Source organism: Alosa sapidissima, chromosome 10 (genome assembly GCF_018492685.1).
Source record: "Alosa sapidissima isolate fAloSap1 chromosome 10, fAloSap1.pri, whole genome shotgun sequence".
Lineage (NCBI taxonomy): Eukaryota > Metazoa > Chordata > Actinopteri > Clupeiformes > Clupeidae > Alosa > Alosa sapidissima.
The window spans coordinates 30,554,888-30,557,387 of record NC_055966.1 but is presented as its reverse complement, the minus strand read 5'-3'; the positions used below and the strand labels follow the sequence as shown (position 1 = coordinate 30,557,387).

General features: G+C 51.8%; 1 protein-coding gene across 5 annotated transcripts in view; it reads left to right on the top strand.

Moving 5' to 3' along the window:
• bcam (basal cell adhesion molecule (Lutheran blood group)) overlaps positions 1–2,500 on the top strand; it is a 46,113-nt gene that overhangs the window by 5,770 nt on the left and 37,843 nt on the right. The window lies entirely within an intron of this gene.

Genomic DNA, 2,500 nt, shown 5'->3' with positions numbered 1-2,500 from the left:
CTTAAAACACAGGACCATTCTCTCTCTCTCTCTCTCCGTCTTTCTCTCTCTCTCTTTCTCTCGCTTTCTCTCTGTCTGTCTTTCTCTCTTTCCCTTTCTCTCTTTCTCTCTCTATAACCCCCTTGGTCCCAGCCTGTCTTTGTAGGTAGCGTTAGCGTAGCTCTGTTGGGAGCGCTAGCTGCAGTCCATTGATGTTTATGGTGATTTACTGTTCTTCCTGAGCTCTGTTTACTGGCCGGCTCCTTTGTGCATGTTGCCGCATTGATGATGTGGCAGAAAAAAAAGCTTTTTGGAGAAGAAGAGCCTTGCTGGCTTTGTACACCACGCCACTCAGGAGTGCTGTTGCTATGGGGGGGGTGGGGGGGTGAAAAGCTTTCATCTGGGCCAGTGTGCTACCACTCCCACCCATAATTCACTGCTTCCTCTGATGAGGTTTTGATCACCTGTGAAATAAAAGCCTGTTTTTGGTCCTCTGTGTCCTGGCCTTCTGTAGCCTTAACCTCTCCTGCTCTATTCTCCCTGTCTCATGGTAGTCTGCGCTGCACTGTTATTAAGGGCCATCCAACGTGACTCTACAACCCCCCCCCCCCCCCCCCCCCCCCCTTTGCTTTTTTTAAGCAGCAGCCGGGCGTCAGTACAAAGGGCAGGAAAGGAGGCAGATATAGACAGCGAGGGAGCTGGCAGCCTTTGATTTCTCCCAACCAAGGCTGCTGCTGCTGCTGCTGCCTCAAGGCTGTGGCCTGTCATTAGTGCCATCCAGCTACTGGCAGACAGGAAGCCTACTAGAACAGGGAAGAGGGCACAGGAGTGCGTGCGTGTGTGTGTGTGTGTGTGTGTGTGTGTGTGTGTGTGTGTGTGTGTGTGTGGAGATGCCTATTGTGTCAGTACCTCGCTTGGTTGTCGACCTACTCTGGAGAGGAGATGAAGGGAGATGAGTAAAGAAAGAAGAGTGTGTTGGGGGGGGGGGGGGGGGCGAGGGGTTGTTAGTTTGTAATGGGTGTGTGTGTGTGTGTCTGTATGTATGTTGTATGTTTGTATGTGTGTGTGTGTGTGTGTGTGTGTGTGTGTGTGTGTGTGTGTGTTTCTACAGTGGTGGATGTTAGCCTTGAAAGCGGGGACCATGGGGAGGTGCATGGGGGGAATTGAAATTGAAAATTCAAAAGCTCTTGTGGAGAGCAGGTTAAGTGCTGCTGATCCATTTAGCAGGGCCAGCGAGCAAGCAGACTGTGTGTGTGTGTGTGTGTGTGTCTGTGTGTGTGTGTGTCTGTGTGTGTGTGTGTCTGTGTGTGTGTGTGTGTGTGTGTGTGTGTTTTGAATGGGCGAACACACAGCAGTAGTGGCAGGCTCTTTATAGCCACTCGCCGGGCATTCAGCGCGCCGACTCCCTTTTCCATTTGGCTATTGGGCAATACGAATCCGCCGGCCGCTGTCCGCTCTGAAAGGGCAGCCTTAAAATGTTTTTGATGCTCTTCTGGATTTCCTGTCCGCCGAGCCCTGAATAGCAGTCGGTCCAGTAACCGCGGAGACGGGGGGGACCTCGAGGTCAGCTCGCTGGCAGTACTCAAGCCCTGCCCACAACCACCAGTCTGTCCTCAGTCACAAAACAACCCCCACTGCTCCAATGGTCTCTCTCCCCTCTTATTATCTGCTGTAAGGTGGTGGTCTGTAAGGCAGTGACCCACCTGGACCAGGCTGCTGTGTGCTCTATGTGTTTGGCCCTGGTTAGTGAGCAGCCAGGCTGCTGTGTGCTCTATGTGTTTGGCCCTGGTTAGTGAGCAGCCAGGCTGCTGTGTGCTCTATGTGTTTGGCCCTGGTTAGTGAGCAGCCAGGCTGCTGTGTGCTCTATGTGTTTGGCCCTGGTTAGTGAGCAGCCAGGCTGCTGTGTGCTCTATGTGTTTGGCCCTGGTTAGTGAGCAGCCAGGCTGCCCGGGAACGGTTGGGCTTGACGGGGTTGCACAAACATCCCCTTCCTTAGACACGCAGGCGTCATTGTCGTGCCACTCTGTGACGAGCAAACATTCCCCCTGACACAGAGGGCTCAGAGGGCAGGGTGTAAACGAGAGGTGTGTTTGTGTGTGTGTGTAAAAGAGACAGAGAGAAAGAAAAGAGAGAGAGAACGTCGAGAATGTGTATTCTGTTGATGAGTCAGAATGTGGTCAGGGGTTTATAAGTAAAGTATAAGGCTCATGGTATGCGTACGTGCATTGTACTGACTCAGGTGTGGCAGCAGGAACGCACTCTTTTCACACTCATATCTGCACTGTGTGCACAGATAGCTTTGAGCTTGGGGTGAGCGGGAGTTTAGCCGGTCAAAGATTATATTGTTTTGATTTTCCACTTTGTGTTTGTTTATGTTGTGTTTGTACATGCCGTTTTGTGCATATGAGTGTGTGTGTGTGTGTGTGTGTGTGTGTGTGTGTGTGTGTGTGTGTGTGTGTGTGTGTGTGTGTGTGTGTGTGTGTGCGTGTGTGTGTGTGTGTGTGTGTGTGTGTGTGTGTGT